Source organism: Oncorhynchus clarkii, chromosome 33, assembly GCF_045791955.1.
Source record: "Oncorhynchus clarkii lewisi isolate Uvic-CL-2024 chromosome 33, UVic_Ocla_1.0, whole genome shotgun sequence".
Lineage (NCBI taxonomy): Eukaryota > Metazoa > Chordata > Actinopteri > Salmoniformes > Salmonidae > Oncorhynchus > Oncorhynchus clarkii.
In genome coordinates this window covers 39,335,844-39,351,482 of record NC_092179.1, presented here as the reverse complement: position 1 = coordinate 39,351,482, position 15,639 = coordinate 39,335,844, and positions in this window count along the sequence as shown.

The following is a 15,639-nucleotide window of genomic DNA, read 5'->3' as shown; positions in this document are numbered from 1 at the left end:
ACACACACACACACACACACAACGTCTGTCTACTCCCCTAGTCTCAGCCCTGACCATACAGGAGTCAGGATTCAGGAGTGAAGACACACACACACACACACACACACAACGTCTGTCTACTCCCCCACTCTCAGCCCTGACCATACAGGAGTCAGGATTCAGGAATGAAGACACACACACACACACACGCACAACGTCTGTCTACTCCCCTAGTCTCAGCCCTGACCATACAGGAGTCAGGATTCAGGAGTGAAGACACACACACACGCACGCACAACGTCTGTCTACTCCCCCAGTCTCAGCCCTGACCATACAGGAGTCAGGATTCAGGAGTGAAGACACACACACACACACACAACGTCTGTCTACTCCCCCAGTCTCAGCCCTGACCATACAGGAGTCAGGATTCAGGAGTGAAGACACACACACACACACGCATGCACGCACGCCACACACACAACGTCTGTCTACTCCCCCAGTCTCAGCCCTGACCATACCGGAGTCAGGATTCAGGAGTGAAGACACACACACACACGCATGCACGCCACACACACACACACACACACACACACACACACACACACACACACACACACACACACACACACACACACACACACACACACACAACGTCTGTCTACTCCCCCAGTCTCAGCCCTGACCATACAGGAGTCAGGATTCAGGAGTGAAGACACACACACACGCACGCCACACACACACGCACGCACGCACGCACACACACACACACACACACACACACACACACACACACACACACACACACACACACACACACACACACACACACACACACACACACACACACACACACACACACACCACACCTCTCTGAAAGTCAAAATAAAAGCAGTGAGATCCTTCCATACACACTAGCATGTTGTCCCTCTGAGTCAGAGTAGTAAAACTAAGTGCATGCTCTTCAACCGATTCTCTGCCCCGCACCCTCCCGCCCGACTAGCATTACTACTCTGGACAGTTCTGACTTAGAATATGTGGACAACTACAACTACCTAGGTGTCTGGCTTGACTGTAAACTCTCCTTCCAGACTCACATTAAGCAACTCCAATCCAAAATTAAATCTAGAATCGGCTTCCTATTTCGCAAACAAAGCCTCCTTCACTCATGCTGCCAAACATACCCTCGTAAAACTGATCATCCTATCGATCCTCTACTCATCAAACTGGATGTAATCTATCACAGTGCCATCTGTTTTGTCACCAACGCCCCATATACGACCCACCACTGCAACCTGTATGCTCTCGTTGGCTGGCCCTCACTACATATCTGTCGCCAAACCCACTGGCTCCAGGTCATCTATAAGTCTTTAATATGGCAGTTTTGCTTTCATGCAAATCAACAGCAGAGCGACAGAGAGCCTGAAGCAACCAGGAAATAAACAGATAAGCAGCATGTGTTTACACACTAGCCTTCACAACACTATGGGAGTGTATATTCACTATTGGCTGTAATAATACAAACATTATGTTTGAAACCAAGTGAAATGAAGAGCCATTTGTTTATGCGTATGGCTGAAGTACTGCTGTTCCTGCTGTGAACTGAACCTGCAGGTATGTATAATGGGGACTGTGGTGCGTTGTTAAGGTCATGGCTGGGCCTCGTGAGCTGTCTGTCTGTCTGTCTGTCTGTCTGTCTGTCTGTCTGTCTGTCTGTCTGTCTGTGTGTGTGTGTGTGTGTGTGTGTGTGTGTGTGTGTGTGTGTGTGTGTGTGTGTATGTATGTGTGTGCACCTCACAACACTTCTGAATCGATATCTCGTCCATGGCTTGGACACAGTAGTGACTAGTGTAAAGCCTTAGCCAATCAGAAAGAGACCCAGTAGTGACTAATGTAAAGCCTTAGCCAATCAGAAACAGACCAAGTAGTGACTAGTGTAAAGCCTTAGCCAATCAGAAACAGACCCAGTAGTGACTAGTGTAAAGCCTTAGCCAATCAGAAACAGACCCAGTAGTGACTAGTGTAAAGCCTTAGCCAATCAGAAACAGTCCCAGTAGTGAATAGTGAAAAGCCTTAGCCAATCAGAAACAGACCCAGTAGTGACTAGTGTAAAACCTTAGCCAATCAGAAACAGACCCAGTAGTGACTAGTGTAAAGCCTTAGCCAATCAGAAACAGACCCAGTAGTGACTAGTGTAAAGCCTTAGCCAATCAGAAACAGTCCCAGTAGTGACTAGTGTAAAGCCTTAGCCAATCAGAAACAGACCCAGTAGTGCCTAGTGTAAAGCCTTAGCCAATCAGAAACAGACACAGTAGTGACTAGTGTAAAGCCTTAGCCAATCAGAAACAGACCCAGTAGTGACTAGTGTAAAGCCTTAGCCAATCAGAAACAGACCCAGTAGTGACTAGTGTAAAGCCTTAGCCAATCAGAAACAGTCCCAGTAGTGACTAGTGTAAAGCCTTAGCCAATCAGAAACATACCCAGTAGTTATTAGTGTAAAGCCTTAGCCAATCAGAAACAGACACAGTGGTGACTAGTGTAAAGGCTTAGTCAATCAGAAACAGACCCAGTAGTGACTAGTGTAAAGCCTTAGCCAATCAGAAACAGTCCCAGTAGTGATTAGTGTAAAGCCTTAGCCAATCAGAAACAGACCCAGTAGTGACTAGTGTAAAGCCTTAGCCAATCAGAAACAGACCCAGTAGTGACTAGTGTAAAGCCTTAGCCAATCAGAAACAGACCAAGTAGTGACTAGTGTAAAGCCTTAGCCAATCAGAAACAGTCCCAGTAGTGACTAGTGTAAAGCCTTAGCCAATCAGAAACAGACCCAGTAGTGACTAGTGTAAAGCCTTAGCCAATCAGAAACAGTCCCAGTAGTGACTAGTGTAAAGCCTTAGCCAATCAGAAACAGACCCAGTAGTGAATAGTGAAAAGCCTTAGCCAATCAGAAACAGACCCAGTAGTGACTAGTGTAAAGCCTTAGCCAATCAGAAACAGACCCAGTAGCGACTAGTGAAAAGCCTTAGCCAATCAGAAACAGACCCAGTAGTGACTAGTGTAAAGCCTTAGCCAATCAGAAACAGACCCAGTAGCGACTAGTGAAAAGCCTTAGCCAATCAGAAACAGACCCAGTAGTGACTAGTGTAAAGCCTTAGCCAATCAGAAACAGTCCCAGTTGTGACTAGTGTAAAGCCTTAGCCAATCAGAAACAGACCCAGTAGTGACTAGTGTAAAGCCGTAGCCAATCAGAAACAGACCCAGTAGTGACTAGTGTAAAGCCTTAGCCAATCAGAAACAGTCCCAGTAGTGACTAGTGAAAAGCCTTAGCCAATCAGAAACAGACCCAGTAGTGACTAGTGTAAAGCCTTAGCCAATCAGAAACAGACCCAGTAGTGACTAGTGTAAAGCCTTAGCCAATCAGAAACAGACCCAGTAGTGAATAGTGTAAAGCCTTAGCCAATCAGACACAGCAGCCTCCAGTCTGTATCAACTCCCTGGACTCCAACAGGTTTGGAGGGACAACGGCTTCAGGGATTTGCCTGCTCTGATGATCTGTCAGTTGTGAAGGAATGCAGCTTCCTTCACTCAACCAAGTTGATCTTCTGTCTGTGTCGTCACTACATGACTTAGTCCAGGTATTAGTAGTATATACTGGCCTACCTGGTTAAATAAAGGTGAAATAAAATGTTAAAATATACATATATATAAATACCAGGTAGGCCAGTTGAGAACACCTTTATTTAACCAGGGAGGCCAGTTGAGAAAAAGTTCTCATTTACAACTGTGACCTGGCCAAGATAAGGCAAAGCAGTGCGACACAAACAACAACACAGAGTTACACATGGAATAAACAAGCGTACAGTCAATAACACAATAGAAAAGTCTATATACAGTGTGTGCAAATGTAGTAAGATTAGGGAGGTAAAGGCAATAAATAGGCCATAGTGGCAAAATAATGACAATTTAGCAATTAAACACTGGAGTGATAGATGTGCAGAAGATGAATGTGCAAGTAGAGATACTGGGGTGCAAAGGAGCCATTTATTTTTTATTTTTTTAGAACAATATGGGGATGAGGTAGTTGGTTGTATGGGCTGCTCTGACGCTTAACGTCATATTTATTTAACTAGGTCAAGTCGGTTAAGAACAAATTCTTATTTTAAATGACGGCCTAGGAACAGTGGGATAACTGCCTGTTTCAGGGGAAGAACGACAGATTTGTACCTTGTCAGCTCGGGGATTTGAACTTGCAACCTTTCGTTTACTAGTCCAACGCTCTAACCACTAGGCTACCCTGCCGCCCCCATATGACTGTATTGCTATCGGAATAGGAGCAGTTGTCGTCGTAGGATATTGATGACAGTTGGTTCCATCCACTCAGGCAACATTAAGAGCTGTGATCAATATGGAAGTCTCTTAAATCACTCAAGATCCCCAGGCTCTTATTTAAACAACCAGTGCTTCTGGGCTGGCATCCCCAGCCGCGCCCTCAGAGCATGCGCAGACCAGCTGGCCGGTGTGTTTACGGATATATTCAATCAATCCCTATACCAGTCTGCTGTTCCCACATGCTTCAAGAGGGCCACCATTGTTTTTGTTCCCAAGAAAGCTAAGGTAACTGAGCTAAACGACTACCGCCCCGTAGCACTCACTTCCGTCATCATGAAGTGCTTTGAGAGACTAGTCAAGGACCATATCACCTCCACCCTACCCGACACCCTAGACCCACTCCAATTTGCTTACCGCCCAAATAGGTCCACAGACGATGCAATCTCAACCACACTGCACACTGCCCTAACCCATCTGGACAAGAGGAATACCTATGTGAGAATGCTGTTCATTGACTACAGCTCGGCATTCAACACCATAGTACCCTCCAAGCTCGTCATCAAGCTCGAGACCCTGGGTCTCGACCCCGCCCTGTGCAACTGGGTACTGGACTTCCTGACGGGCCGCCCCCAGGTGGTGAGGGTAGGCAACAACATCTCCTCCCCGCTGATCCTCAACACTGGGGCCCCACAAGGGTGTATTCTGAGCCCTCTCCTGTACTCCCTGTTCACCCACGACAGCGTGGCCATGCACGCCTCCAACTCAATCATCAAGTTTGCGGACGACACAACAGTGGTAGGCTTGATTACCAACAACGATGAGACGGCCTACAGGGAGGAGGTGAGGGCCCTCGGAGTGTGGTGTCAGGAAAATAACCTCACACTCAACGTCAACAAAACTAAGGAGATGATTGTGGACTTCAGGAAACAGCAGAGGGAACACCCCCCTATCCACATCGATGGAACAGTAGTGGAGAGGGTAGCAAGTTTTAAGTTCCTCGGCATACACATCACAGACAAACTGAATTGGTCCACTCACACAGACAGCATCGTGAAGAAGGCGCAGCAGCGCCTCTTCAACCTCAGGAGGCTGAAGAAATTCGGTTTGTCACCAAAAGCACTCACAAACTTCTACAGATGCACAATCGAGAGCATCCTGGCGGGCTGTATCACCGCCTGGTACGGCAACTGCTCCGCCCACAACCGTAAGGCTCTCCAGAGGGTAGTGAGGTCTGCACAACGCATCACCGGGGGCAAACTACCTGCCCTCCAGGACACCTACACCACCCGATGTTACAGGAAGGCCATAAAGATCATCAAGGACATCAACCACCCGAGCCACTGCCTGTTCACCCCGCTATCATCCAGAAGGCGAGGTCAGTACAGGTGCATCAAAGCTGGGACCGAGAGACTGAAAAACAGCTTCTATCTCAAGGCCATCAGACTGTTAAACAGCCACCACTAACATTGAGTGGCTGCTGCCAACATACTGACACTGACTCAACTCCAGCCACTTTAATAATGGGAATTGATGGGAAATTATGTAAATATATCACTAGCCACTTTAAACAATGCTACCTTATATAATGTTACTTACCCTACATTATTCATCTCATATGCATACGTATATACTGTACTCTATATCATCGACTGCATCCTTATGTAATACATGTATCACTAGCCACTTTAACTATGCCACTTTGTTTACATACTCATCTCATTTGTACATACTGTACTCGATACCATCTACTGTATCCTGCCTATGCTGCTCTGTACCATCACTCATTCATATATCCTTATGTACATATTCTTTATCCCCTTACAATACAGTAGTTTTGGAATTGTTAGCTAGATTACTTGTTGGTTATTACTGCATTGTCGGAACTAGAAGCACAAGCATTTCGCTACACTCGCATTAACATCTGCTAACCATGTGTATGTGACAAATAAAATTTGATTTGATTTGATTTGATTTGAAGTTACCTCACAATGCCTATTGGCCTGGTTGTATGCTTCTCAAGTTACCTCACAATGCCTATTGGCCTGGTTGTATGCTTCTCAAGTTACCTCACAATGCCTATTGGCCTGGTTGTATGCTTCTCAAGTTACCTCACAATGCCTATTGGCCTGGTTGTATGCTTCTCAAGTTACCTCACAATGCCTATTGGCCTGGTTGTATGCTTCTCAAGTTACCTCACAATGCCTATTTGCCTGGTTGTATTCTTCTCGAGTTACCTCACAATGCCTATTGGCCTGGTTGTATGCTTCTCGAGTTACCTCACAATGCCTATTGGCCTGGTTGTATGCTTCTCAAGTTACCTCACAATGCCTATTGGCCTGGTTGTAAGCTTCTCAAGTTACCTCACAATGCCTATTGGCCTGGTTGTATGCTTCTCAAGTTACCTCACAATGCCTATTGGCCTGGTTGTATGCTTCTCAAGTTACCTCACAATGCCTATTGGCCTGGTTGTATGCTTCTCAAGTTACCTCACAATGCCTATTGGCCTGGTTGTATGCTTCTCAAGTTACCTCACAATGCCTATTGGCCTGGTTGTATGCTTCTCAAGTTAGTGCTGTCTTGCCACGCTCCTATATGATCTTTGTCACCACGACAGTATCCATATTCAGTAGGAGTTGGCAAGACAGCACAAGCAGATCTGGGAACCAGGCTAGATGAATTACTACTCTCAACAGATAAACAGACATGTCTTGTTGTATGACTGAAAAGGTCCCTGCTCCACTTACTATGACCTTCAAAACAAATCAAAACATCCATTTCAATCAGGCTTGGGCCCGTCGCCGCGACCCACAGCACTCCCCCTCTGGTGAGACGTGGTGATAACAGACTACCACGGTATAAACACAGCCTGTGTTGTTCAGCCTTCTGCTCACACGTACCATCCGTCCACCTCGTTCTACAGACACTGACAGCGTAACGGAGCTTCGGTGACATATGGCTGTTTGGGAGGCTGCTGCCGTCTCTTCCTTCCCTTCCAACCTAGAGCTGTTCTGTGTCTCAATGCACATCAGGCATTAGTCATTGAAGAGTGGCTGATCGGATACGGGCTCTGGTCTAAAGTAGTGCACTATATCAGTCATTAGTCATTGAAGAGTGGCTGATCAGATACGGGCTCTGGTCCAAAGTAATGCACTATAGAGGGAATAGGGCTCTGGTCTAAAGTAGTGCACTATATCAGTCATTAGTCATTGAAGAGTGGCTGATCGGATACGGGCTCTGGTCTAAAGTAGTGCACTATAGAGGGAATAGGGCTCTGGTCTAAATTAGTGCACTATATCAGTCATTAGTCATTGAAGAGTGGCTGATCAGATACGGGCTCTGGTCCAAAGTAATGCACTATAGAGGGAATAGGGCTCTGGTCTAAAGTAGTGTACTATATAGGGAATAGGGCTCTGGTCTAAAGTAGTGCACTATACAGGGAATAGGGCTCTGGTCTAAAGTAGTGCACTATATAGGGAATAGGGCTCTGGTCCAAAGTAGTGCACTATATAGGGAATAGGGCTCTGGTCTAAAGTAGTGCACTATATAGGGAATAGGGCTCTGGTCTAAAGTAGTGTACTATATAGGGAATAGGGCTCTGGTCTAAAGTAGTGCACTATACAGGGAATAGGGCTCTGGTCTAAAGTAGTGCACTATATAGGGAATAGGGCTCTGGTCCAAAGTAGTGCACTATATAGGGAATAGGGCTCTGGTCTAAAGTAGTGCACTATATAGGGAATAGGGCTCTGGTCTAAAGTAGTGCACTATATAGGGAATAGAGCTCTGGTCCAAAGTAGTGCACTATATAGGGAAAAGGGCTCTGGTTTAAAGTAGTGCACTATATAGGGAATAGGGCTCTGGTCTAAAGTAGTGTACTATATAGGAAATAGGGCTCTTGTCTAAAGTAGTGTACTATATAGGGAATAGGGCTCTGGTCTAAAGTAGTGCACTATATAGGGAATAGGGCTCTGGTTTAAAGTAGTGCACTATATAGGGAATAGGGCTCTGGTCTAAAGTAGTGTACTATATAGGAAATAGGGCTCTTGTCTAAAGTAGTGTACTATATAGGGAATAGGGCTCAGGTCTAAAGTAGTGCACTATACAGGGAATAGGGCTCTCGTCTAAAGTAGTGCACTATACAGGGAATAGGGTGGAATTTTGGACACAGTATATGATCCACCATGTTGTCTTTTCTTCTGTCCCCCAGTTGTCAGCTCTGAGGAGGGGAGAGACCGCCTGACGTATACAGACTGTTTCTAGTCAGAGGGAAGAGATGCTGGAGCCTGGGTGCGTCGGTACAGCTCTGGGTTACCATTGGACTGTTTCTAGTCAGAGAGAAGAGATGCTGGAGCCTGGGGGCGTCGGTACAGCTCTGGGTTACCTGTAGCCTGGGGGCGTCGGTACAGCTCTGGGTTACCATTGGACTGTTTCTAGTCAGAGGGAAGAGATGCTGGAGCCTGGGGGCGTCGGTACAGCTCTGGGTTACCATCGGACTGTTTCTAGTCAGAGGGAAGAGATGCTGGAGTCTGGGGGCGTCGGTACAGCTCTGGGTTACCATCGGACTGTTTCTAGTCAGAGGGAAGAGATGCTGGAGCCTGGGGGCGTCGGTACAGCTCTGGGTTACCATTGGACTGTTTCTAGTCAGAGAGAAGAGATGCTGGAGCCTGGGGGCGTCGGTACAGCTCTGGGTTACCATTGGACTGTTTCTAGTCAGAGAGAAGAGATGCTGGAGCCTGGGGGCATCGGTACAGCTCTGGGTTACCATTGGCTCCAAGTCCAGCCTCCCTCCATCACTGCTAGTTAGGCCTACCCTACCACAGCATGGCAACATGCTCACTCGAGCACGTGAATGCATTGGCTGGTGTGCCTGGCGAAAGTAATGCGTTGACTGTCTGGCTGCGTGTAGAGTGTAGACAGCATCTCAGAGGGTAGTGGGATCGATGTTTAGACAACATCTCAGAGGGTAGTGGGATCGATGTGTAGACAGCATCTCAGAGGGTAGTGGGATCGATGTGTAGACAGCATCTCAGAGGGTAGTGGGATCGATGTGTAGACAGCATCTCAGAGGGTAGTGGGATCGATGTGTAGACAGCATCTCAGAGGGTAGTGGGATTGATGTGTAGACAGCATCTCAGAGGGTAGTGGGATCGATGTGTAGACAGCATCTCAGAGGGTAGTGGGATCGATGTGTAGACATTCTAGTCTGTAGTATCTGAGAGTTATTACATTCTAGTGTGTAGTATCTGAGAGTTATTACATTCTAGTGTGTAGTATCTGAGAGTTATTACATTCTAGTGTGTAGTATCTGAGAGTTATTACATTCTAGTCTGTAGTTTCTGAGAGTTATTACATTCTAGTCTGTAGTATCTGAGAGTTATTACATTCTAGTCTGTAGTATATGAGTTATTACATTCTAATGTGTAGTATCTGAGTTATTACATTCTAGTGTGTGGTATCTGAGAGTTATTACATTCTAGTCTGTAGTATCTGAGTTATTACATTCTAGTCTGTAGTATCTGAGAGTTATTACATTCTAGTCTGTAGTATCTGAGTTATTACATTCTAGTGTGTAGTATCTGAGTTATTACATTCTAGTGTGTGGTATCTGAGAGTTATTACATTCTAGTGTGTAGTATCTGAGAGTTATTACATTCTAGTGTGTAGTATCTGAGAGTTATTACATTCTAGTGTGTAGTATCTGAGAGTTATTACATTCTAGTCTGTAGTATCTGAGAGTTATTACATTCTAGTCTGTAGAGTCTGAGTTATTACATTCTAGTCTGTAGTATCTGAGAGTTATTACATTCTAGTCTGTAGTATCTGAGTTATTACATTCTAGTGTGTAGTATCTGAGAGTTATTACATTCTAGTCTGTAGTATATGACAGTTATTACATTCTAGTCTGTAGAGTCTGAGAGTTATTACATTCTAGTGTGTGGTATCTGAGTTATTACATTCTAGTCTGTAGTATCTGAGAGTTATTACATTCTAGTCTGTAGTATCTGAGTTATTACATTCTAGTGTGTAGTATCTGAGAGTTATTACATTCTAGTCTGTAGTATCTGAGAGTTATTACATTCTAGTCTGTAGTATCTGAGAGTTATTACATTCTAGTGTGTAGTATCTGAGAGTTATTACATTCTAGTCTGTAGTATCTGAGAATTATTACATTCTAGTCTGTAGTATCTGAGAGTTATTACATTCTAGTGTGTAGTATCTGAGAGTTATTACATTCTAGTCTGTAGTTTCTGAGAGTTATTGCATTCTAGTCTGTAGTATCTGAGAGTTATTACATTCTAGTGTGTAGTATCTGAGAGTTATAACATTCTAGTGTGTAGTATCTGAGAGTTATTACATTCTAGTCTGTAGTATCTGAGAATTATTACATTCTAGTCTGTAGTATCTGAGAGTTATTACATTCTAGTCTGTAGTATCTGAGAGTTATTACATTCTAGTGTGTAGTATCTGAGAGTTATTACATTCTAGTCTGTAGTTTCTGAGAGTTATTGCATTCTAGTCTGTAGTATCTGAGAGTTATTACATTCTAGTGTGTAGTATCTGAGAGTTATAACATTCTAGTGTGTAGTATCTGAGAGTTATTACATTCTAGTGTGTAGTATCTGAGAATTATTACATTCTAGTCTGTAGTATCTGAGAGTTATTACATTCTAGTGTGTAGTATCTGAGAGTTATTACATTCTAGTGTGTAGTATCTGAGAGTTATTACATTCTAGTCTGTAGTATCTGAGAGTTATTACATTCTAGTGTGTCATATCTGAGAGTTATTACATACTAGTCTGTAGTATCTGAGAGTTATTACATTCTAGTCTGTAGTATCTGAGAGTTATTACATTCTAGTCTGTAGTATCTGAGTTATTACATTCTAGTGTGTAGTATCTGAGAGTTATTACATTCTAGTCTGTAGTATCTGAGAGTTATTACATTCTAGTCTGTAGTATCTGAGAGTTATTACATTCTAGTGTGTAGTATCTGAGAGTTATTACATTCTAGTCTGTAGTATCTGAGAATTATTACATTCTAGTCTGTAGTATCTGAGAGTTATTACATTCTAGTGTGTAGTATCTGAGAGTTATTACATTCTAGTCTGTAGTTTCTGAGAGTTATTGCATTCTAGTCTGTAGTATCTGAGAGTTATTACATTCTAGTGTGTAGTATCTGAGAGTTATAACATTCTAGTGTGTAGTATCTGAGAGTTATTACATTCTAGTCTGTAGTATCTGAGAATTATTACATTCTAGTCTGTAGTATCTGAGAGTTATTACATTCTAGTGTGTAGTATCTGAGAGTTATTACATTCTAGTGTGTAGTATCTGAGAGTTATTACATTCTAGTCTGTAGTTTCTGAGAGTTATTGCATTCTAGTCTGTAGTATCTGAGAGTTATTACATTCTAGTGTGTAGTATCTGAGAGTTATAACATTCTAGTGTGTAGTATCTGAGAGTTATTACATTCTAGTGTGTAGTATCTGAGAATTATTACATTCTAGTCTGTAGTATCTGAGAGTTATTACATTCTAGTGTGTAGTATCTGAGAGTTATTACATTCTAGTGTGTAGTATCTGAGAGTTATTACATTCTAGAGTGTCATATCTGAGAGTTATTACATTCTAGTCTGTAGTATCTGAGAGTTATTACATTCTAGTCTGTAGTATCTGAGAGTTATTACATTCTAGTGTGTGGTATCTGAGAGTTATTACATTCTAGTCTGTAGTATCTGAGTTATTGCATTCTAGTGTGTAGTATCTGAGAGTTATTACATTCTAGTCTGTAGTATATGAGTTATTACATTCTAGTGTGTATTATCTGAGTTATTACATTCTAGTGTGTGGTATCTGAGTAATTACATTCTAGTCTGTAGTATCTGAGAGTTATTACATTCTAGTGTGTGGTATCTGAGAGTTATTACATTCTAGTGTGTAGTATCTGAGAGTTATTACATTCTAGTGTGTAGTATCTGAGAGTTATTACATTCTAGTGTGTAGTATCTGAGAGTTATTACATTCTAGAGTGTCATATCTGAGAGTTATTACATTCTAGTCTGTAGTATCTGAGAGTTATTACATTCTAGTCTGTAGTATCTGAGAGTTATTACATTCTAGTGTGTGGTATCTGAGAGTTATTACATTCTAGTCTGTAGTATCTGAGTTATTGCATTCTAGTGTGTAGTATCTGAGAGTTATTACATTCTAGTCTGTAGTATATGAGTTATTACATTCTAGTGTGTATTATCTGAGTTATTACATTCTAGTGTGTATTATCTGAGTAATTACATTCTAGTCTGTAGTATCTGAGAGTTATTACATTCTAGTGTGTGGTATCTGAGAGTTATTACATTCTAGTGTGTAGTATCTGAGAGTTATTACATTCTAGTGTGTAGTATCTGAGAGTTATTACATTCTAGTCTGTAGTATCTGAGAGTTATTACATTCTAGTCTGTAGAGTCTGAGTTATTACATTCTAGTCTGTAGTATCTGAGAGTTATTACATTCCAGTCTGTAGTATCTGAGTTATTACATTCTAGTGTGTAGTATCTGAGAGTTATTACATTCTAGTCTGTAGTATATGATAGTTATTACATTCTAGTCTGTAGAGTCTGAGAGTTATTACATTCTAGTGTGTGGTATCTGAGTTATTACATTCTAGTCTGTAGTATCTGAGAGTTATTACATTCTAGTCTGTAGTATCTGAGAGTTATTACATTCTAGTCTGTAGTATCTGAGTTATTACATTCTAGTCTGTAGTATCTGAGAATTATTACATTCTAGTCTGTAGTATCTGAGAGTTATTACATTCTAGTGTGTAGTATCTGAGAGTTATTACATTCTAGTCTGTAGTTTCTGAGAGTTATTGCATTCTAGTCTGTAGTATCTGAGAGTTATTACATTCTAGTGTGTAGTATCTGATAGTTATAACATTCTAGTGTGTAGTATCTGAGAGTTATTACATTCTAGTCTGTAGTATCTGAGAATTATTACATTCTAGTCTGTAGTATCTGAGAGTTATTACATTCTAGTGTGTAGTATCTGAGAGTTATTACATTCTAGTGTGTAGTATCTGAGAGTTATTACATTCTAGTCTGTAGTTTCTGAGAGTTATTGCATTCTAGTCTGTAGTATCTGAGAGTTATTACATTCTAGTGTGTAGTATCTGAGAGTTATAACATTCTAGTGTGTAGTATCTGAGAGTTATTACATTCTAGTGTGTAGTATCTGAGAATTATTACATTCTAGTCTGTAGTATCTGAGAGTTATTACATTCTAGTGTGTAGTATCTGAGAGTTATTACATTCTAGTGTGTAGTATCTGAGAGTTATTACATTCTAGAGTGTCATATCTGAGAGTTATTACATTCTAGTCTGTAGTATCTGAGAGTTATTACATTCTAGTCTGTAGTATCTGAGAGTTATTACATTCTAGTGTGTGGTATCTGAGAGTTATTACATTCTAGTCTGTAGTATCTGAGTTATTGCATTCTAGTGTGTAGTATCTGAGAGTTATTACATTCTAGTCTGTAGTATATGAGTTATTACATTCTAGTGTGTATTATCTGAGTTATTACATTCTAGTGTGTGGTATCTGAGTAATTACATTCTAGTCTGTAGTATCTGAGAGTTATTACATTCTAGTGTGTGGTATCTGAGAGTTATTACATTCTAGTGTGTAGTATCTGAGAGTTATTACATTCTAGTGTGTAGTATCTGAGAGTTATTACATTCTAGTGTGTAGTATCTGAGAGTTATTACATTCTAGAGTGTCATATCTGAGAGTTATTACATTCTAGTCTGTAGTATCTGAGAGTTATTACATTCTAGTCTGTAGTATCTGAGAGTTATTACATTCTAGTCTGTAGTATCTGAGAGTTATTACATTCTAGTCTGTAGTATCTGAGTTATTACATTCTAGTCTGTAGTATCTGAGAATTATTACATTCTAGTCTGTAGTATCTGAGAGTTATTACATTCTAGTGTGTAGTATCTGAGAGTTATTACATTCTAGTCTGTAGTTTCTGAGAGTTATTGCATTCTAGTCTGTAGTATCTGAGAGTTATTACATTCTAGTGTGTAGTATCTGATAGTTATAACATTCTAGTGTGTAGTATCTGAGAGTTATTACATTCTAGTCTGTAGTATCTGAGAATTATTACATTCTAGTCTGTAGTATCTGAGAGTTATTACATTCTAGTGTGTAGTATCTGAGAGTTATTACATTCTAGTGTGTAGTATCTGAGAGTTATTACATTCTAGTCTGTAGTTTCTGAGAGTTATTGCATTCTAGTCTGTAGTATCTGAGAGTTATTACATTCTAGTGTGTAGTATCTGAGAGTTATAACATTCTAGTGTGTAGTATCTGAGAGTTATTACATTCTAGTGTGTAGTATCTGAGAATTATTACATTCTAGTCTGTAGTATCTGAGAGTTATTACATTCTAGTGTGTAGTATCTGAGAGTTATTACATTCTAGTGTGTAGTATCTGAGAGTTATTACATTCTAGAGTGTCATATCTGAGAGTTATTACATTCTAGTCTGTAGTATCTGAGAGTTATTACATTCTAGTCTGTAGTATCTGAGAGTTATTACATTCTAGTGTGTGGTATCTGAGAGTTATTACATTCTAGTCTGTAGTATCTGAGTTATTGCATTCTAGTGTGTAGTATCTGAGAGTTATTACATTCTAGTCTGTAGTATATGAGTTATTACATTCTAGTGTGTATTATCTGAGTTATTACATTCTAGTGTGTGGTATCTGAGTAATTACATTCTAGTCTGTAGTATCTGAGAGTTATTACATTCTAGTGTGTGGTATCTGAGAGTTATTACATTCTAGTGTGTAGTATCTGAGAGTTATTACATTCTAGTGTGTAGTATCTGAGAGTTATTACATTCTAGTGTGTAGTATCTGAGAGTTATTACATTCTAGAGTGTCATATCTGAGAGTTATTACATTCTAGTCTGTAGTATCTGAGAGTTATTACATTCTAGTCTGTAGTATCTGAGAGTTATTACATTCTAGTGTGTGGTATCTGAGAGTTATTACATTCTAGTCTGTAGTATCTGAGTTATTGCATTCTAGTGTGTAGTATCTGAGAGTTATTACATTCTAGTCTGTAGTATATGAGTTATTACATTCTAGTGTGTATTATCTGAGTTATTACATTCTAGTGTGTATTATCTGAGTAATTACATTCTAGTCTGTAGTATCTGAGAGTTATTACATTCTAGTGTGTGGTATCTGAGAGTTATTACATTCTAGTGTGTAGTATCTGAGAGTTATTACATTCTAGTGTGTAGTATCTGAGAGTTATTACATTCTAGTGTGTAGT